The sequence below is a fragment of the Giraffa tippelskirchi genome, chromosome 3 (assembly GCF_054371585.1).
Source record: "Giraffa tippelskirchi isolate mGirTip1 chromosome 3, T2T-mGirTip1v1.2.pri, whole genome shotgun sequence".
Taxonomy (NCBI): Eukaryota; Metazoa; Chordata; class Mammalia; order Artiodactyla; family Giraffidae; genus Giraffa; species Giraffa tippelskirchi.
In genome coordinates, this window is record NC_137277.1 from 40,498,013 (window position 1) to 40,519,292 (window position 21,280).

The 21,280-nt window shown below is 50.6% G+C and overlaps 1 long non-coding RNA gene across 1 annotated transcript; it reads right to left on the minus strand.

Annotated features, from left to right (window-relative positions):
* Positions 1 to 1,889: 1,889 nt before the first annotated feature.
* LOC145542068 (uncharacterized) lies at positions 1,890 to 21,280 on the minus strand. Its single transcript, XR_014079565.1, has 11 exons — positions 21,112 to 21,280; positions 20,948 to 21,025; positions 18,633 to 18,748; positions 12,622 to 12,708; positions 9,378 to 9,539; positions 8,102 to 8,240; positions 7,250 to 7,370; positions 3,122 to 3,324; positions 2,904 to 2,999; positions 2,536 to 2,770; positions 1,890 to 2,121 (listed from the first exon to the last, which is right to left on the minus strand). It is a non-coding gene; the product is annotated as an uncharacterized LOC145542068 (long non-coding RNA).

Genomic DNA, 21,280 nt, shown 5'->3' on the forward strand with positions numbered 1-21,280 from the left:
CTCCCTAAAGACAATCTGGGATCTTGGTGGGAGAGAAGTTCAGCCCTCCAAGAACCAAAGGCCAAGGGACGGACAGGAGAGCCGGGAAGCCTAACACAGTGAGTAGGTTTCTCATTTCCGGGAATGCTTAAGGGGATTAGTCCTTAAATAGGCACAGAGTGACTTCTGTGCCAGAGGTGGCTGCATCACTAAGTGATTACGTAATGACGCAGGGTATTAAAGTACAGACACCGAACCATCATTCTGTAACTCATTCACTTGAGGAGCATGAGAGTGCAGTCATCATCTTACAGATGGGGAAGCTGAGGCTTCAGGAAGTTGAGTGACTGGGAATAAGAGCCTGCATATCCTGACCTCTGACCCTGTGCCCTTTTGATGGCCAGGGTCTACCTGTGTGTTCACCGGGAGTAGGGAGAGAGCGGGGCTGACCCCTTCTTCCTGGCCTCTTGACTTTCTGTGGGTCTGGCTTTCTGGAAGTTCAGCCCCTGGTTCTTGGCTCTGTAGGTGCTGGCTCTGGGGAGGGTCTGCAAGAAGTGGGAGTGGAGGGCCCAGCCTCCAAAGCATCCAGTCAGCTAGTGCCAGGATACCCGCAGGAGAAACACTGGCGTGTTTGGGGCTAACCTCTGGCAGGTGGCAGAGTCGAGCGCCACTCTGCAGTCTGAGTTCACTCAGGTGTGAGTCCAGCTGCCATGGGGTAGGGCCCCCTGGAGGGAGCAGAATTGCTGCTATCCAGGCAGGTGTCTAGTTCCTAGAAGGAGTCTGGGCAGGGGAGATAGGCAGATAGATTCAAAAGCAATGCCTGAGACTTCCCTGATGGTCCAGTGGTTAAGAATCTGCCTGCCAAGGAAGGGGACATGGATTCAATCCCTTGTCTGGGAAGACTCCACTAAGCCCATGCACCACAACTACTGAGCCCACACTCCACAACGTGAGAAGCCATGGCATGAGGAGACCACGCACTGCAAGGAAGAGTAGTCCCCGCTCGCCGTAACTAGAGAAAGCCCACGAAGACCCAACGCAGCAAAAAATAAACAAAAGCCTCCTCCTAATTATGTCTAATTTGGGGCAAGTTAGGGGGAACAACCTTGTGAGAAATGAAAGTGGGGCTGCAGATAAAGCACTTAGCACGTAAGAGGCACTCAGAACATTGTCATTCTCTTGCCCCTGCCTTCCTGGTGCAAACCATGGTCAGATGCCCTGTGCCTGCCTGTCTCTTTACCAGTGAAATGCAGTTGGCTGCCCTCTTTTCCAGTCCGCTGCCAGGACGAGATGAGGACGTTGGGAAAGTGCATTGAAAATTGCAGGCACCTGCCAAGGCTGGGGTGCCGGCTGGCTTGTGCGGGGATCTTTAAACAGCTGGACATGTCCAGACCCCATCAATCAGGTTGCCTTCCACTCCCCACGCAGGCAGGCAGTTGGACTTGTCCTTGGCAAAGTGAAGTGGGCAGAGTCGCAGCCCTCAGAAATCCTGTACCCTTTATTTTTTTTTGGCCACACTGTGTGGCATGCAAGATCTTAGTTCCCCGACCAGGGATCAAACCCACAGTGGAAGCGTGGAGCCTTTAACACTGGACTACCAGGGAAGTCCATGGAACCGCGTACTCCTGATTCTCCACCACCTGCTGCTCCCTCCCCTCCCCAACAGACTACAAAGGCCCCTGCCCAGCTAGGTAGAAATGGGTTCCTCAAAGGATGCATGCAGGGTACGTGCACCTCTGGGATGCTTGTTAATAATACAGATTCCTGGCCCTTGCATCACACCCATGGACTCAGATATGTGTGCGAAGACTCAGGGCACATTTGAATAAGCACCCCTGGGTTATTTTTATGCACAATTATTTGTATGAGAATCGCTGGGTTAGAAGGTGCAAACGGTTTAATATTCTCACCTGTTTTGCTGTCCCTGCACTGTTCAATGTGCCACGCTTGGTGGAGAGGGTTGGGATTTCGCGACCACTCTGGCAAAGTCCCAATGTTGTTGTTATTTAGTCATTAAGTCGTGTCCAACTCTTTTGCAACTCCATGACTGTAGCCCGCCAGGTTCCTCTGTCCGTGGGATTTCCCAGGTAAGCATACTGGAGTGGGTTGCCATTTCCTTCTCTAGAAGTCCCAATAGGGAGCCTGAAACATCCCACATCAGGCACTATGACTTCTTTCCTGGCTGAGAATGAACAATTAAAGCCTTTCCTTCCAGTAGGTGAGAGGCATTTGGAGGCAATGACCTCTACCCTGCACTTGGCCGGATGTCCTAGGTTGGCGTCTCTGCCTGGCATTGCTGTGCCCTGGGAGGAAGGGCCCTTCCTGCCCCTGGCCTCACTGTACCCCAGTCTCCCCCTTCCTTGATCACTAGAGGAGCTCTGGACATGCTGTGCTGATAGAAACTTGTCTGAATTGATAGGAGATTTTAACACAAAGGAGAAGCTGATGGAGCACTTCCAAGCACTTCCTGTTTGATGGAGAGGGGTCTTCCAGGGGTCCTTGTCCATTCATTCCTTTAGGAATCTGCATTTTAACAAATATGTATTGCACACCTACCCTGTGACAAGCCCCAGGCTGCTTTCTGCAGTGGCCCGGATGGTGAACGAGCCTCCACTTTTCTTTAGATTCCAGAGGACAGGGAGCAAATCAGGAAGGGACATGGGAGCCGTCCGCTCTCCCTGGCCTCCTCCTCGGCTCCTGCTGGGGCCTCGGCCCGGGAATCATGTGGAGAGCCAGCACAGTAAGTTGATGGAAGCCGCTGCCATATAGCCAATGGCTGCTGTGAGGCCACCTGGATGTATTAGGCAATATTAAAAATGCAGCTCTTTCTGATCATTTATTTTGCACATTTCATAAACACATTATAGTCGTCACAGTACATTTACTAGCCCTGGGCCTGGCAGTGGGAAAAAGTTAACACTTACTAATGATGTTATTTTGCAGATGTCAATGCTTTTGGAGCTGTCATGATGAGCTAAATGGCTCAAAGAGATGCTTGTCTCCTCTCCCTCCTGGGACACCTGTTCAGTGGTTTGCAGACCACAGGTCTGTGAGCGCCAACCCTCCCCCCATTCCACCCGCTTCCTGAGACTAGAGATGGAGGACCTGGCTCAAGGTCACCCAAGGCCGACCCAGGACTCACCCCCAGGGGCTGAGCGGAGGGACTACGGCTCTCTGCCCCTCTCCATGTAGGCTGCAATCTGGGCTGCCGGACTCAGAAGAGGCCAAGGTGAGAGAGGTTCACCTGGTAGGAGGGGCTTAGCCCAGGATCAGCCTGCCTCTGCCTGGAGATCAGAAGTCAGGGAGGGATAATGCTGAATCCGTAGGGGAAGATCCAGAAATAACCTGCAGGAGAATGGGGGTGGGGTGGAGTGTAACCTTTGACTCAGGTGACAGCAAGGATGAGGCAGCGCCACCGGCCCCCACCCCGTGAGGCCTGGGGACCTCTGGAGCCCAGGGGCTTGTTCAAGTATCTTTTGGAGTGGGCTGAATGGGCAGGAGCTGTAACTGACAATTGTGAAACCAAGAGCCAACAGCCACAAATGTTCCCTCAAATAGCTCTGAATTATGATGCGGTTTAGAAGATACTAACGATGCAAATGGTGGCTTCCAATTTTAACTCATTCTACTTTTTTAGATTTATAAAATATTTCAGTCATACAGAAAAGGCCTAGAGTATTACATAAAGACCCACTGGCCTATAAACAAAAACCTTGCAAGTTTCTTGAAAAGCTAAACAGAGAATTACCATATGACCTAGCAATTCCACTCCTAGGTATGGGCCCAAAAGGACTGAAAGCAGAGTCTCCAATAGATATTCACACACTAATGCTCATTGCAGCATTATTCAGAGCAGCCAAAAGGGAAACAACCCCCACATTCGTCCACAGATGAACAGAGATGGATATGTGGCGTATCCATACAATAGGGTCTTAGTGAGTCCCTTAGTCATCTCCGACTCTTTTCGACCCCACGGACTGTCCATGGAATTCTCTAGGCCAGAATACTTCTTCAGGGGATCTTCCCAACCCAGCTATCGAACCCAGGTCTCCCACATTGCAGGCAGATTCTTTATGAACTGAGCCACAAGGGAAGCCCAAGAACACTGGAGTGGGTAGCCTATCCCTTCTCCAGCGGATCTTCCCAACTCAGGAATCGAACTGGGGTCTCCTGCATTGCAGACGGATTCTTTACCAACTGAGGTATCAGGGAAGCCCTCAATGGGATCTTATTCAGCCCTAAAAAGGAATGAGTTTTGATCTATGCTACAACCTGGATGAACTTTGAAAACATGTTAAGTGAAATAAGACAGACACAAAAATTGTAGGACTTTCATTATAGGAAATGTGCAGAATAGGCAAATTTATAGAGACAGAAAGTAGGTTAGAGATCACCAGGGTCTGGGGTGAGGGGAAAAGGCAGCTTAGAGGGCAAGAGTTTCTGTTTTGGGTGATGAAGAAAAAGTTTAAGAAATAGAGACTGGTGATAGTTGCACAATATTGTAATTAATGCCACCGAATGGTACAACTAAAAGTGATTAAAATGGCAAATTTTTGTGTTACATCTATCTCACCACCATTTAAAAAATTACAGGTGCATTTGAAATCCCCTGATATTTCCTCCTTCATCCCATTGCTCTCCCCAGGGGCAATCACTGTCTTGAATTTGATAATTATCAATCTATGCATTCACCTTTATGTTACTATGTATGCATCCATAAATAATATGTGATATTGTCTTATACATCTTAAAGGTTCATATAAATGGTATCATACTGTACACATCCTCAGTCAACTGCTTTTTTTTCACCTACCATTGTTCGTGAGACTTATTCCTGCTGATGCATGTAAATAGAATTTGTTTTCATTGTTGTATAATACTCCACTACAATTTATTTCTCCTTTGTCCTATCACTGGACATTTAGGACTATTCCCACGCTTTATTATTATGTATCTGTTGCCATGGATAGTCCTGTCTCCTGGCCCACATGGGAGAGTTTCTTTGCAACCTCCTGGAGACAGAATCACTGGGCTGAAGGACATATGTATCTCTAGCTTGACCAGTTAATGCCAAACAGCTCTCACAGTAGTTACAACCATTTCCATTCCTATGAGCTGTGTCTGAGAGTTCCAGTTCTTCCACATCCGCATCAACACTTGATGTCCCCAACTTGAGTTTTTGCTGCTCTAATTGGTGTGAAAGGGCATTTCATGATGTTTAATTTTTTCTTCCTGCTAGTTAGGTGCTGTTGCATTTTTTTTTTCACTAAAAGTGGGCATAAGCTGACAATAGATAAATGTGGCAAATTGAAAATTGAAGCATTTCTATTAAGGGGTAGGTTAAATGCAGTATGATTCACCTTTACAATGGAATATTATTATGTAACCATTAAGGAGAAGGGGGCAACAGAGGATGAGATGGTTGGATGGCATCATCAACTCAATGCAATATGAGTTTGAGCAAACTCTGGAAGATGGTGAAGGACAGGGAAGCCCGGCATGCTGCAGTTCATGGGGTCGAAAAGAGTGGACATGACTGAACAACTGAACCACAACAGCAACAAAAAAGACAAAGTGCTTCTCAGGTGGTGTGGTAGTAAAGAATCTGCCTGCCAATGCAGGAGACTTGAGGGTTCGATCCCTGGGTTAGGAAGATACCCTGGAGGAGGAAATGGCAACCCACTCCAGGATTCTTGCCTGGGAAATTCCATGGACAGAGGAGCCCGGAGTGCTTCAGTCCATGGGTTCGCAGAGTCAGACGTGACAGAGCACACACACGCGTACACATGTGTGCACGCGTGTGCACACACACACACAGAGGACAAGGCAGCTTTGTGTGCACTAATATGGAAGATATATTGATATCCTGATACACTAAAAATCTTTTCATTATAGATATATTGTTTAATAAAAAAGAGGCATAAAATAGTATGTTCCCTTTGTATATAAATAAAAAGATACATATACATGCAATATTTATATAAGCATAAGATTCCTCTGAAAGAATAAACAGGAAATAGATAAAAATAATTCATCTGTGAAGGGAACTAGGGGTCAGGGAAATTTTTCTGCTCTATGCATTTATAATGCATACATGAAAAACAGAAATTCATAGAGACAGAAGGTAGACTAGAAGTTACTAGGGGCTTGAGAATGGAGCATGGAGGGTATTATTTAATGAGTATAGTTTCTCTTTGGGATGATGAGAAAGGTCTGAGAATGCATAGTGGTGATGGTTGTACAACACTGTGAATGCACTTAACCCACTGGAATATATGCTTAAAAATGGTTAAAGTGGCAAGTTTTATATATTATTTATATTTTACTACTATAAAAGAGTAGGAAAAGAATAAGCCTATGATGAAAACAAATTTAATTTTATCTTTTTTTTTTTTTTTTTTTTATTAATTTTATCTTTTAAAAATAACAATTATTTAAAACTTTGCTGCTTTCTGAATTTCTGGCCCCTGAAAGATAACTCTTAATTCTGGCTCCACAGTGGGGATGGTGGGAGCTGGGAGCCTGGGTCCAGCGGGCAGGGGTCTCCACCAGAGGGGAACTGTGAGTCCCAGAGTCCCCTGAGAGGCAGAGATGCCAGCTCCTGAGGCCTTACCTTGACGGAACACTTCCTCACTCCCCACCAAGACTCAGGTCCTGTCAATCTGGTGACCTGGGTGTCCCCTGAAGCTCTGAGATTCCCCAGTCCCACGCATCCTTCAACTGCTTCTCTCTCAGCCCTTTCCCTGGGGCTCACAGGTCCCTGCCTCTCTGTAAACATGACCTCTGACGACCTGGGACTCTCGCTCCATGTTGCCCAGCTTGGCCCTCCTCCATCCCTTGCCAGTGAAGTCCCCCCAAATCCCTGTGATGCTCTACCAACAGGCTGTGCTCCAGCCCTCACTGACACGCCCACCATCCGCTCCGTGTCATTCTCGCAATTCCTGATGCCTTTGCCCACCAACATGACAGCCCTGGCTTGTACCCCTTCCCCAGCCACCACCTTCCCAAAGGCTTTACGTCAGCCACCACTGCCCAAGGCCACACTCTGGGCCCCGCTGTGCCCTATGGCTGTGCTACATCCGAGATCATGCTGCAGCCCAGGCTGGGTGGGGGGATCAGACACCAGAGAAGGAAGACTTCCAGCAGTGCCCTTCAGGCTCCCCTGCTGCTGACACCTCATCAGCTAGTTCCTGCATCTCCACCTGCCCCGGAGGGCCCCAAGCCCCCAGCAAAAGCCCAAAACACAGCCAGACAGGTGACACCCCCTTACCTGGCATTCTCCAACCTCCATCACTTATGAACCAGCTTCTCAACCGTGACCTGTGTTATTATTTACTTTAAATCAACCTGCAGGGGCTTCTCTTGTGGTCCAGTGACTGGGAATCTGCCTGCTAAAGCAAGGGACACAGGGTTGATCCCTGGTCAGGGAAGGCTCCACATGCCGAGGGCCAGCGGAGCCCGTTTGCCACAACTACCTAGTCCACAAGCTGCAACAACTGAAACCCGCGCTGTAGAGCTGGTGCTCCGCAACAAGAGAAGCCACCACAATGAGAAGCCCGTGTATCCTAACAGAGTAGCCCCCTCTCGCCCCAACAAGAGAAAGCCCCCGTGCAGCAATGAAGATCCAGCGCAACCAAAAATAAATTACATAAATAAATCAACTTGCATTAAAAATGCTTTAAAGACTCAGATTAGCTTTGTCCTAACCATAATCACTGTGATGGGAACTGATGTGCTGGTTATAGTTCTCTGTTGCATATTGAAATAAACATAATTATTACAATAAAATCATTTTCATTAAGTAAATGAGGTTAAGTTAATTGCTCAGGGTCTCATAACCAGAAAGAGGCTCACTGACACTTGAGCCCAGGCCATTAGGCTCCATGTGTTCAGCCCTGTCACCCCTCAGGCTGTGAATTTACTGTTCCCCCAACCCCTACAAAGAGGCCAAGTTTGCTACACACGTTGACGCTGAAGATGACAGAACTCGGCTCTGTGCAGGTGTATTGGGGGCTGGAGCCTGGCTGAAGTTTGCCTGGCATCCTCCAGCTCTGGGCTAGTTCGCACCTCACAAGGCACCGACCAGCCCAGGGAGCCACACTCCCCCAGGGACACCTCCTACCTCCTTGGAGAGCCCAGCATCTGAGTTAGGTTAGCAGCGAGGCAGACCCGTCTCCCCTGCTCCACGGCTGGCTCATGAGCCCTCAGCTGCAAGTCGTTAGCGACCAACCAGCACAGGACGCAAGGCCTGGACCTCAGTCCTGAAACGTGAAGAAGGCTGAGAGTTAAGTCAGCAGAGTGGTGGAGGAAGGGGTCCAGGCAGAATGGCTGGTGGCTGAGATGGCTAGAACTCAGGTGTGAAGCCCCTTCCAGGGGCTGGGGGTGGAGGCCCCCACACCCTGGGGGCTCCTCACCTGCGGACGCCCCTGCCTCCTGGGTGAGTATGTGAGTACCTGTGTTTAGAGTCAAAGACTCCCAGGCAGTGAAGGGTCCTCACAGCTCATCCAGCCTCCCGTCCCACTGCCAGCCTGGTGCCCAAACACACCATCTGCCCAGCCGGGCAGCTCTCTCTCTGCCTGTCGCCCTCACCTCCCCGCCTCCAGGCAGGGCACACCCCTGTGCTGCCCACACGCTCAGGCGCGGTTCCTCCGAGGCCAGGTGTTCTTTCCATGATGCCCCCTCGTGGCCGTATCTATGCCCATTAGAGTGCTCAGCTCACCCCGCTGTCTTTTGTTCCAGTTTCTTGCAGACCCGGAGGGATAGCTTTGTCTTTGTGGCCCTCAGCTGTGGGGTCACAGTTGACAAGCCCCCAGAATCCCGCGGAGGTTCCTAAGACTCACCCCGCTGGGAGCCCAGGCTGCAGGCCCAGGGTGGGGCCCAGAATCACCCACAGTCCTGGAGTTCTGAAGCTGAGGGTAGGTGGCCTTCCACGACACAGCCAGTCTTTGTTAACATGGAAACCTGGGCCCAGAGAGCTGACCCCACGTATCCAAGGTCACTCAGTAATGCTGAGGCAGGGCTCATGGCTCTGTGCCTGCCTCTGTCTGGGGGACAAGAGGGTGGTTCTACCCTTCCTTGCCATCTGGGGTCCTTTGGGTGCAACCCCCAGGTCAGGGCTTGAAGCACATCCCAGATACACCAGTGGGGTTTTCCCGGGGCTGCTCCCCAGGCCATCTGCTGGCCCTGATGACTGTACCTTGACCCTTTCCCAGGCTTCGGCAGAGAGTACTTAGTCCTGAAGAGGAATCCATTTCCTTTCCTTCATCCTGCCCTCCCCTGCCCAGGCCCACTGATGCAAGCCTGGGTCTGCCTCAAGGCCTTTGCACTAGCCAGCAATGCCTCCAAAATAGGCTTGTACCATATTATCTCATGGCGAGGAGGGGGGTGCTCATGCTTACCTTTTAGATCTCAGCTCCAGGCCATCTCCTCGAGAGGACTGACAACCCGAACAAGACAGTTAGTTCAGGTCCTGCTTATTGTTCATCGTCTGTGAGCTCCCTGGAGGCAGGGACCCAGCACAGTGGGTGGCCCACGGCGGGTGGGCACTCAGTTCTCAGTGACTGAAGGGAAAAATGAAGCGCATTGGCAGCCAGGCCAACCAGAAGCCCCCCAAGGCTGGGCTGTTGGGGAGAACCTTGGGGTTACAGGTGGAGCAGCTGTGGTAGGAGGGAGCTGAGGCCTTGCCAGCCAGCTGGCTCCTCCCTGCCCGCACAAACTCCCACCCTGGGCAGGTGGTGGCCTTGGAGACAGCCATGTCCAGAGGGCGGCGGGAGGGAGCCTGGAGGGTCATCCATCAGCCAGAGACGTGGAGAGCCTGGTAAATGAGAGACGCTGTCTGAGGCTCCTCCACCAACTGTCTGCCTGTGCTCTGGCCGTCTGGGAGCCCAGGGAGCAGGTGAAGGGGGCTGCTTCAACCCCAGCTGCTCCTCTGGGGACTGGGGACCGCCAAGGCAATGCCAGGGCCACCCTGATTGAGGACAATGCCCCTCCACCTCCCTGTCCCCCAGGCACTTCAGTGTATGATCAAAATTATTTTATATAGCTTTCACCCCATCCTGCAAGGCAGGTCATTATTTCTTCTGACTTATTTTGAATTTCAGTACACCAGGGTGTAGAGGTTGACACAGGCAACCCCAAAACACACCCATCAAAATGAACATTTTCATCCTTTTTCTAGAGAGGTTTTTTTTTAGCTTTAAAAATCTGAACTGTAACATAGAAAACTGCACAAAATATAGATGCACAGTGTAATGAATAGCCATAAAGCAAACACCAGCATAATCGCCACCATTTCATCACAGAAGTCATGAAGCAGGAAGTTACAACCCGCCCCTCACCCACCCATGATGCGTGTCTCTCATTCCCGGCTTCCCCTGCCCCCTACATACTCTGAGTTTTATGACACCAGTGCCTAGGTTTCCCGGTCATTTAAATATATAAATACAATAAAACATTACAGATAAAAATTTCCCTTCCTGATTTGCATCCACCCAGTGAGCAAGCATAATTATGATACATCATTCCAGACTCTGTTTGATATTTTTACTATGCATACTTATATTAGAAAAATACTGTTTTATATAGCTTAGAACTTTTCACGAGTGGTATCAATACTGCCTGTATTATTCTGCAACTTGCTCTTCCACTCAACTCTAAATACTTTACCCCAAAATAACTTTATTGAGGTATAATTTATACACTATAAAATTCCACTGTTTCTAGCATACGATTTAATGGTTTTGAGTAAATTTACAGAGTTGTGCAACCATCCACGCAGTCCAATTGTGGAACATATTTCCATTCCTCCAAAAAAGTCTGAAATGCTTTCTTGTTTTCTCTCTTTTTCTCTAAATGGTTTTTGATGCACGTTTTAATAACTGCCTTCTATAAAGCTCCTACTACGTGCCATGCCACACTATGTTACCTATGTTACTCTTTGAACCCTCGCAAAACCTCTATAGGGAGAGTTCAGAGAGGGTGAGAAGCCACCCAAGGTCCCTCTGCTAGAAACTGATGGAAGAGGCTGGGAATCTAGCTGCCTGACCCAAGAGCCTGCAAACAGCCCTGGTCCCCAGATGCCCTGAATCCCACTGGGATGCCCTGAATCTTTCCTGCTATCAGCTCTGTCGGGCGAACACTTCCATCTCACAGATGAGACGCTGCAGCTCAGAGGGCCTGAGTGACTCGCTCCGCACCCCTGCCATCGGGACCTGCACAGCTGGGGTTCAGATCCAGGTCTCTGTGACTCCCACTCCCCTCCCCTTTTCTGTTCCCCTCTGCTGCTTTTCTCTTTTCATTACAGAAAAGGGCAAAAGGGAGGAAAGGGAGAGGGAGGCTGGGTAGAAAAGGAGATGTCAGAACCATCTCCTAAATTCTTCTAGGCTCATGCATGTACCTACAAACACACTGACACAGCCGCACATGCGCAGAGTGGTACGCATAGCAGCACACACCCATGGGTTCACATCTAGTCGGGTGTACACCCACCCAGGTGCACACCAGGGTCAGTGTTCAAAAGTTCCCTGTGCTCACTGTGCTAAGAATGAAGAGAATGTCAGTGTGTGTGTGTGTTGGGAGTGGGGGGATTCGGCCTTGCCGGGTCCCTCAGTGGCCCTTCTGCCAGGACCCAGGAAATGCTCTATCAGGGGCAGGGTCCCTCCCTGCTGGGGGCGGGGCCTCCATCCTGCTGAGGGCCTTTGCTAAATAAAGTCTCAGCTCCAGGGAAACTGAGCTGTGCCTGATCTCTGGGGACTTCACGGGGCTGTTGGAGCCACAGGGCCAGCCCGGCTCCTGTGTTGCCAGGAGCCCAATGTACCATGTCTCTGCTCACTGGCCTGGATGCTTCCTGTCCCCAAGGATCATTCCCATCCCTGGACTCAAGTGAACCTATACAGACCCGTGAAGGGGGTGGACAGACGTCCCATTCAAAACACAATAGCAAACACTGAATGAGCGTGTGCTGTGTGCCAGAACCGTGGTCTCCATGTTCCAGCAGGTGTGCACGGTGACCACTACCATTTCACAGATGGGGAAACTGAGGCACAGGGGCCTTCTGCAGGATCCTATAGCTAACAAATCCAGGCTGTGAGTCTGCTCCCCTTGGCACGGAGAAATACCCAGCCCCTGTCCAGTGTTCTAGCATCCAGCCCCTAAGCCTTGGGCCTGCCTGGTTAATTTGCAAAACCTGGTAAGTGATGGGAATTTTTACCCAGCTGCAGCCAAATGGGAAAAACAGAGGACAATCTAGTTACTTTTTCACAAAGTTAAATTCCCTTAATTCAAAAAAGATGGGTTTTTTCTTTATCCTTTCTCCTTTCTTTTCTGAAATTAGAATGATCTCATAGGATGGTTATAATTTTATATTCTCATTTGGCAAGACATAAACGTGAGCAGTTTAATGCCAGCTCCCACATCTGGGGGAGGTTTGGTTTCTGGACCCCCTAAAATTTGGGCCACTTAGGGGTACCCACCACTTGGTCCACCTCAGCCCGGAGTTGGGACTTTTCCTCCTTTATGGGTCCCCTCCAGTTTCATATTTTTATTTGCCAAAACAATCCAGTTGAGGAAGTCCTATCCAGAATGTTTGAAATCTTTATGATACCAGCTCAAACTCTGGATTGAGTTAACAAAATAGAGGAACACCTTTTATCTTCTTTAGTAGTCAAACTTCAAGGCAACTTCAAGCTGGGACCTCAGCCAGTTTCTGGGAAGTGAAGGAATCAAAGGCCTCTGAACAGTAAAAAAAAAAAACAAGTCTTTAGAACAGAGCTTGGTTCAGACTCCAAGCTTTGGCCTTAACGGAAATGAAGAATAACAGTTTGATAAAGTTTGTTTATCTACCTTCCACCGGCTAACACGTTGCCCACAGGGCAGTGGGCAAGAGGTTGAAAGGGAGGCCTGGAGGGTTTCTGGGGTCAGGTCTGTTGACAATAACATTTATGGTAGGGTATGCCAAAGTCTTTGACTATGTGGATCACAATAAACTGTGGAAAATTCTTCAAGAGATGGGAATACCAGACCACCTGAACTGCCTGTTGAGAAACCTGTATGCAGGTCAGGAAGCAACAGTTAGAACTGGACATGGAACAACAGACTGGTTCCAAATAGGAAATAGGAAAATAGGAATAGGAGTACGTCAAGGCTGTATATTGTCACCCAACTGATTTAACTTATATGCAGAGCACATCATGAGAAATGCTGGGCTGCAAGAAGCACAAGCTTCAATCAAGGTTGCTGGGAGAAATATCAATAAGCTCAGATATGTAGGTGACACCACCCTTATGGCACAAAGTGAAGAAGAACTAAAGAGCCTCTTGATGAAAGTGAAAGAGGAGAGTGAAAAAGTTGGCTTAAAGCTCAACATTCAGAAAACTAAGATCATGGCATCCGGTCCCATAACTTCATGGCAAATAGATGGGGAAACAGTGGAAACAGTGGCTGACTTTATTTTTGGGGGCTCCAAAATCACTGCTGATGGTGATTGCAGCCATGAAATTAAAAGACGCTTACTCCTTGGAAGGAAAGTTATGACCAACCTAGACAGCATATTAAAAAGCAGAGACATTACTTTGTCAGCAAAGGTCCGTCTAGCCAAGGCTATAGTTTTTCCAGTAGTCATGTATGGATGTGAGAGTTGGACTATGAAGAAAGCTGAGAGCTGAAGAATTGATGCTTTTGAAGTGTGGTATTGGAGAAGACTCTTGAGAGTCCCTTGGACTGCAAGGAGATCCAACCAGTCCTTCCTAAAAGAGATCAGTTCTGGGTGTTCATTGGAAAGACTGATGTTGAAGCTGAAACTCCAATACTTTGGCCACCTGATGCGAAGAGCTGACTCATTGGAAAAGACCCTGATGCTGGGAAAGATTGAAGGCAGGAGGAGAAGGGGACGACAGAGGATGAGATGGTTGGATGGCATCACCGACTCGATGGACATGAGTTTGGGTAAACTCCGGGAATTGCTGATGGACAGGGAGGCCTGGCGTGCTGCGATTCATGGGGTTGCAAAGGGTTGGACACGACTGAGCGACTGAACTGAACTGAACTCAGCTCAATATACATGGGGGCAATTTAGTGCTGGGGGCCCAGGGATCACCCCACTTCCACAGCACCCTGAGTAGTCAAGCAAAGTTTACAAGATACTTGCTGACATGTAGATCTGGAAAAAAAGAGATGCCCCTTACACACCTCAGAAAGGTTTCTATAAAACTGGCTAAAAAGCGAGGCATACAACCAAAACAAAAAAAAGACAAGGGAGAGGGTGAACATCAGTTGTCTGGAAGCTTCGGTGAGAGTGGAAGACACTGTAGGGTGAGTGCCTGGGCTGGGTGGGAGGTAAGGGTCAGACGGCATCCTGCAACCCCCAGCCCCAGAATTAGCAGTGCTGGGCAGGGGCTGGGGCTTATCTTGGGGAGCTGTCTCCTGGCGGCATGGGCCTGGTACCCCAGATGGTCCCAGGGTGGTGTGTTCAACTGCAGTTCCTGGCCTCCCCTGCCAGAGCTTACATCTGAAGCCTGGGAGCTATTCTGTTTACCCACTGATCAGATAGAGGGGGCACATCCAGAGAGAGGGCAAGTCAGGGCATTTACCATCATTATCACGAACAAGGCATCAATCAAGAGCAGGTGCCAAGCCTTACTTCATGTAATCCTCACTCCTGTTATCTCCGGGAGACTGAGTCTCAGAGAGGTTAAGTTACTTGTCTAAGGTCACACAGCAGATGCCAGAGCTTGAAAGAGAACCCAGCTCTGTCTGACTCCAGGGCCTGGGCTTCGTGCCTTTGACTCTTCAGCCAGCTGGTGGCAAGTCCTGGAGCTTCCAGGGAGGACACGCCTACCCTGTGCCGGCTGTACTCCTGGCCTGGGATTAACCTCATACTCTTTCTCACCCCTGGGGGGCTGCGTGGACAGCAGCAAGCAGAATGCTTTCATTTCTCTTTCCCCAGACACCAGCTCTGACACCTCCAATTTCTACTGCGATCACACTGTTTTCTGAGTCAAGCAGGGTATAAGGAAAAATCGCTCTTTCCCTGGAATAATTTATCATCTTGTTATTTCCATTAGCTGACTCTGTTTGAGCCTATTCCACACTGCGCTGTTTGAATTCCCAGCGTGGAAATCCCTGGGCTGGCTGGAAAATACTGCTTTCTGTCCTAGGAGCGGATGAAGGAGGTGCAGGGCATGGAACCCAGTGGGGAGGGGGGTGCTGATACAAGCCAGGGCAGGAAGGAGAGGACATTTTTGTTTCCTCTGATTTCAGAGGAGGCTGTGCGGTGGAGTCCCACAGGGCTCTGCTGAGCTGATGGGGAGTGTGGCAAAGGCCTGCTGGGACCCACAGCCAGGGGGCCCAAGGAAGGCAAAGCCATTGGCAGGAAGTGGGCCGAGAGGGAGGGAGTGGTTCCAGAAACCAACAGGATTTGACACCAGGGCACAGCCTAAGGCTACTTGAGGATGCTGATTACAGTTTTCAACAAGTTGAGCATCCTTAGGGGACCAGGTAGATGAGCACAGGCTTAAGAACGGGGATTGGGCTTCAAATCCTCATTCTGCCACTTGCTAGCTGTGTTATTCCATGTAAGTGGCTTAACCTCTCCCAACCTCAGTTTCCTCATCTTCAAAGTGGGAGGAATGTGTCTGCCTCCTAGTGCTGTAAGAACTAACTGGGGGAAGTATGTGAGGGGCTTAGTCTAGCATTCTGCATGGCCTAGGGACCTGGATGTTTAAGGGGGAGCAACACTTCCCAGTGTGCCCAGCACCTTTCCCAGCTTTAGCACTGAAAGTCCTACATGCTGGACTTCTCTGGTGGTTCAGTGAATAAGAATCCGCTTGCCAGTTCAGGGAACACAGGTTCGATCCCTGGTCCAAGAAGATTCCACATGCTGCAGAGCAACTAAGCCTGTGAATCACAACTACTGACGAGCCTGCACTCTAGAGCCTGAGAACTGCAATGACTGAGCCTGCATGCTGCAGCTACTGAAGTCCACACGGCCTAGGGCCTGTGCTCTGCAACAAGAGAAGCCATGGCAATGAGAAGCCCGTGTACCGCAATGAAGAGTAGCCCTCACTCACCACAACTAGACAAAGCCTGTGGGCAACAACGAAGATCCTGCACAACCAAATCCAAATAAGTAATTTTTAAAAAGTCCTGCACCCTGGGAAATCCCATAGTTGTGGAGACCCTGGGATGGGTGGTCACCCTGGTTGTAGTCTCCATGCTCCGCAGATCCAGAAGGGGAGACGTCAAAGTCCACTTAGGTGCCCTGGGAAAGGCTGAAGCCTTTGCTCAGGTTTCTGCAAAGCCTGGAGTGTTTGCATCACATCTGGCTTGGGGATCTTGCTTTGGCCGAGTAGAATCCACGCTGTGGGGTAGTTATCATGTCCATACTAAGATTCTGAACCACAGAGATTCAGATGTGAAATTCAACCCTTTCTTCCTGCAAATCCATCTCCACAAGGTGTGTGGGTGTGCTTGGTGGGGTGGGGGTGGCTTATATCACCCCAGAGCAGACAGCATCACAGGGAACAAGACAGGCCAGTCCTTCTGCCCCCATGGGGGGGCATGTGGCCGTGGAGGGGGCAATGGTGGCCTCACTCAGAGATCCCCAGACTCATCCCATCTCTCTGGCGTCACTCTCTGACCTCTCTCCCTTCTTCTAAATTCCTGTTCATTCCTATCTTTTTTGTGGCCGTGGGTCCTATGTTCTCAGGAACACCCACCATCAGCCTTAAAAAGTATTTTCCTAAACAAAGACAGTTCCTTCCCCCAAGAGAATGGTTGGTGGGGCCAACCATTCAGATCACAGCAGGAGGTTGCACATGGAACTGGGTTGAATGATCAGTGTAGACTGGAAAGGGCTTCAGAGCGGGGAAAGGCCACAGTGGGGATCTCTTCTTGGTTGTGCAGGGTGCCCACCGGGGATCTGTTCATGGTTGCGCAGGGCGTCCCTCCCTGGCTCTTTCAGAGACGGTGCTCCCACCTGTGCTCCAGCCCCTGCAGCACAGCTGCTCCTATTGAGGGCGGCCTCCCTCCCAAGGTGACACCGTTGAGAGGCTAGCTGGTTCAACCTTCAACAGGGAAACAGGCTCCCGCAGACAAGGTGACCTCATCTCTACCCACACGCTCTGGAGGCAGCAGGGTCAGGACAGTGAGGACTTGCTACTCCTACCCACTCCCCGACCCCCCTAGACAGCAGCTGCACTGGGACCTGGAGGCCGGGTGCCCAGGCAGGGTACTTATGGAGGCCCCGCAGACTGGGTCCTTAGCAGCCTGGGTTTGTCTCAACATCAATTCTTCTCCCAGAGCCTAACAGCTGCTTTGAATTGGGTGAGCCGCTAGCAGGGACCCCACAGCTTGCAGAAAGTATAGTTTCCTGATCTGCTAACCTTTTCCTAAGGATGGGGAACAGATGGGCCCTGGACTTGGGAGCGTTTCCATCCATCCATCCATCCTCCTCACTGCACAGCAGTCCATTCTTCTATCCTCAGTGTCTTTCAATACACTGGTCCACACATAATAACCATTCACTTATGTTTCCATCCATCTGCCCAACACTCCTCCTGTCCACCCCTCTCTCCCTCCAGCTCTCCCTTCCTCTCTCCCTTCCTCCATCCTTCCCTTTCTCCCCCTGTCCCTCCATCCTGTCCACCCACTTATCCACCTCCCCGTTTACCCATCTCTCCACCCAGCAATATTTCTTGACAGCTCACCAGGGACTCAAAGATGAATAAGACATGACCCTGACTTTAAGGAGCCGGGGGCGGGGGAGGGGGGAATGGACTCTAGGGAGCCCGGCTCGGCTGGGTTCTGATCAGAGCAGGCCCTGCCTGGGACGGGGGTGGGGGGAGGGGGTGGTGGCAGGCAGGGATGCCAAGCCCCAGCTTTTGGTCGCCTTTTTCCCCATGAAAGAGCTTGGGCAGAGAGGTGGAGGAGCTGGCAGTAGGGAGGGAGAGGCTTCACTTGTCAGCTGCTCAGCAGGTACAGTCAGATTTAAAATGTCCCCAAAGAGTGTCTGCTGAGAGGCAGGGGGTGAGCATGCTGAATTATTTCCCCGGTAATTGGCACTGAAGCGGCTGCAGACATCCTGCGGTCTGCATCAAAGAGCTCAGAGCCCTGCCTGTCTTCTTGAGGCCGAGGGGGCAGCTTGTCTGGGTCTCCCAGGGTTCTTCCAGCCCCCACCCACCTCTCCCCTACCCCTGCCCGACCCCCTCCCCCACTCTCTCCCTGGGTTTCAGCACAAGGTAGCCTGGGGGGTGGGGCTGGGCACTTGCAGGTCAGAGTCCTGGCCAGCTGCTGGGGAAGGGACAGAGACAGGACATTAGAGCCTAAAGGCCCTTCTCTGCAGGCGACAGTCTTGCCGGGGGCCCTGCCAATGTCTGTCTGGAAGGGTCCTTCTCCCCAAATGGCCTGGGCAAGGCCACTGTCAGGTTTTCCTTTAGTCTCATCCCTCCCGTGTGCAGAAGAGCCTCGGCTGGCCCTTGAGATGAACAATTGAACCGACTGGTCATACGTGTTTTGTAAACAGTTGGATCTTTCTGTGTTTGCATGGGGTTGTGTGTGTGTGTGTGTTTGTGTGTGGTGTCTATCTCTCTGGCAAGGGCCCCTCCCAGGGCTTTTCCGGCTGGTGGCCAGGGTACTTCTCCCACCACGGGTCCTTCTACCTGGTCTCCTTATGCTGGAGGCTTCTTCTCCCTCCCTGGGGGCAGAGCGCAGGGCTGTGGTGGCCTGGGGTGGAGGGTCCAGACAAGTTGGTTGGTTTCCAGTGGCTTCCTTTCTGCTGCAGAACCAAATAGAGAGAACAGGTCCGAGGGAGCCCCTAGGTTGGCAGTAGGGGTGGGGATGGGATGAGGGCCACTCCTGTCCCCTGGAACTTCCCATCTCTCCACCGCCACCCCAGGAACCTCTGGGGAACACAATTAGAAGACTTGTTGAGTCCAGTTCTCCTGTCTCATACATGGGCTTGCAGCAAGGCCAGGAGGGTTGGTGTCCCCAGGCCGCCCCTCAGCAGAATGTGAGGATCCTACCTGTCAGGACTTGACTGTGGATCTGGCCATACTATAGGGTCTGCACCCAAAAACAGCAGCCAGGCCAGCCAGGACCCGCTATAGAATTCACAGGGCCCAGTGCAAAATGAAAATGCAGGGCTCCCTGTTCAACATCACTGAGAATTTTGAGACAGTGACAGCAGATCATGAAACTGAGCTTGGGGCGCTGGGTGACTGTAGAGGTTTTGCATGTGCCCCCAAGACCAGCACCCAGGCCAGTGTGGTTCCAACCATTAAGGAAGAAGCTGAGGTCCCCAGGTGACTGCCTCTTCCCGTGCCATGAGCTGCAGGGGACAGAGAGGTGAGGAGGACAGCAGAGCCTCATGCGCTGCTGGTGGGAGGGGAAAATGGTGCAGCTGCTGTGGAAAACAGTGATGAGTCCTTAAAAATGAAGTGTAGAACAACTACACAATCAAGCAACCCCATTTCTGGGTGTACTCCCCAAAGAATGAAAAGCAGGGTCTTGAACAGATCCTTGTGTATCTATGTTCATGGCAGCCTTCCTCACAATAATCAAAAGGTGGAAATAACCTAAATGTCCGTCAACAGGTGAATCAAATGAATGGATAAACCACGAGATCTATCTGCCCAGTGGGAATATTATTCAACCATGAAATGAGACTAAATGCTAACACAGGCTACCAGATGGATGGATCCAGAAAACACGAAGGGAAATAAATCAGACACAAAAGAACAAACACTGTATGATTGATTCCACTTACATGAGGTACCTAGAGTTCAAGTTCATAGAGACAGAAAGTAGAAAGAGGGTGCCAGAGGGTAGGGACGGGAGGAATGGGGAGTTAGGCCTGTAACTGGCACAGAATTCTCCTCTGGAATGATGAAAAAGTTTTGGAGATGATGGTGGTGATGACTGTACAACCTTGTGAAGGTACTTAAATGTCACTGAACTGCACACTTAAAAACGGTTAACATTCACGTGATGTGTATTTTACCACAATAACAAAAAATAAAGAGAAAAAAGGAGAGAGAGATGGGTGGTATGGGAAGACAAGACAGTTGTGGGGGGTTGACAGCTGAGATGGGCTGGGGGCTGTGCATTTGCAGCTCCTGGTCCTGGAATTCAGGGGTCATGTTCAAGGTGTGGCTCCCACAGCCCAGGGGAGGAGTTGTAAGTCAGTCCCGATAGACAGGCTCTGACTCCAAAAGTGCTGAGAGGCTACTTGGTTGATGGAAACTCCTGGAAACCCTCTCAGCTAAATCCTCCTGCTTATATGTGGCCTGAAAAGACAGCTGCTTCACTGAACCTATTCAGGGTGTCCCGATGAGGGGAGACTGAGGACAGCATGGGGTGTTCTCAACCTTGTTGGGCTCAACCATTGTTGAGACAGTGTCCAACATAGAGGCAAAAATCTCTGAGCAGTGACTGAGCTTTATTCTCATTTGTTAATTAGCAGGAAAATACCCCAGTGGGACAAGGGGCTGACTTTATCCTATTCATCTAGAAGTTTTGATCTGTGCCTTCTTTCTGTGCCTGCATCTGGCTCCCTTCCCATCAGAATCCAGACTTGTTCTCACCAACACTCACCCTCCCCCCACCTCCCCCTCCCCCTACCTCCCTCCTCCCCCCAGCCTTCCATCCCACGCCCCCCACCCCAGCATGGTCTTTGACATCTGCCTGCCCTGCATTCAAATACAGGCATCTCAATGACCCTGGGTCTCAGTTTCCTCTTCTGCAAAATGGGAACATTAGAAGCATCTGCCGTATAGGTGGAAGAGGATCCCTAAAGCTTGCAGCAGGTGCCTGACTCAACAGATGGTGGCCATGGTGGTTATTACACAGCAAAATGCTTCATCTCTCCCGGGCCCTGGCTCAGTGGAATTGAGGGCTCTGTTTATTGTCAGCAAACAAAGTGGCGTGAGGAGGCGGGGGCAGTGAGGGAAGAAAGGGAGGGCACTGCCTGGGGTACCTCCGGCCGGGCAACTTTCCTCTTTGCTGCCTGCTGCTCCCCAGCACTCAGCACTCAGAACATGCCAGAGACATTTCGCTGGAGAGGCAGAAAAAGAAATTGCAGGCTTCTGGCAACACCAGAAAGTGGGCGTTTTCTCATTTGGTAAAGATGCCAGCCCTCACCTCTGTGGGTGGAAGTGACTTTCACCTGCTGAGCCGGTGGATGCTCTTTGCTCCAGGGCTAAGGAACAGCTAGGGCCAGGGCCTCTGCCTGGGGGTGGGACATGGCAGCAGGACTCAGTTCCAGGCTTGTCTCCTGCTCCAACGGGGCTCTGAGTTTTGTGTGCCAACC